We start from the raw sequence: 1,053 nt of genomic DNA, 5'->3' as shown, positions 1-1,053 counted from the left end.
GCCTGAACACCGGTGAACAAACACCGGCCCGCAGGGGCCCTCCCCGGGCGGACCAAGATGGCCCATCGATCAGTGCTGGTTGTTTTATGTGTGTGTGTGTGTGTGTGTGTCCGCAGCCGGGGGCAAAGACGGCCTGTCGCGCAACACGGAGGTTATATGTCAGAGCCCGTACGCCCCCCGCACTCACCCTTAAAGGCCGGGACAGCCCTTGGGGTTCCTGCCGGGGGCGGGCAGCATACATATTCCGTCTCGTGGCAGCCACCGGAGATATGTCAGAGCCCGTACGCCCCCCGCACTCACCCTTAAAGGCCGGGACAGCCCTTGGGGTTCCTGCCGGGGGGCGGGCAGCATACATATGTCCGTTCCGTGGGAGCCACCGGAGATATGTCAGAGCCCGTACGCCCCCCGCACTCACCCTTAAAGGCCCGCAAGCCCTTGGGGTTCCTGCCGGGGCGGGCAGCATACATATGTCCGTTCCGTGGGAGCCACCGGAGATATGTCAGAGCCCGTACGCCCCCGCACTCACCCTTAAAGGCCCGCAAGCCCTTGGGGTTCCTGCCGGGGGCGGGCAGCATACATATGTCCGTTCCGTGTGAGCCACCGGAGATATGTCAGAGCCCGTACGCCCCCGCACTCACCCTTAAAGGCCCGCAAGCCCTTGGGGTTCCTGCCGGGGGCGGGCAGCATACATATGTCCGTTCCGTGGGAGCCACCGGAGATATGTCAGAGCCCGTACGCCCCCCGCACTCACCCTTAAAGGCCCGCAAGCCCTTGGGGTTCCTGCCGGGGGCGGGCAGCATACATATGTCCGTTCCGTGGGAACCACCGGGGAGATGTCAGAGCCCGTGAAACCCCGAAAGACAGACCCTTAAAGGCCCGCAAGCCCTTGGGGTGAACGTCTGGGGCGGGCAGCATACATACACCCCGGTCGGGAACCACAGGGAGGTGAGGTCAGAGCCCGTGAAACCCGAAAGACAGACCCTTAAAGGCCCGCAAGCCCTTGGGGTGAACGTCTGGGGCGGGCAGCATACACACTCTCCACGGCGGGCCGCG

The sequence above is a fragment of the Amia ocellicauda genome, unplaced genomic scaffold (assembly GCF_036373705.1).
Source record: "Amia ocellicauda isolate fAmiCal2 unplaced genomic scaffold, fAmiCal2.hap1 HAP1_SCAFFOLD_294, whole genome shotgun sequence".
NCBI lineage: Eukaryota > Metazoa > Chordata > Actinopteri > Amiiformes > Amiidae > Amia > Amia ocellicauda.
This window is presented reverse-complemented; position numbering follows the sequence as displayed.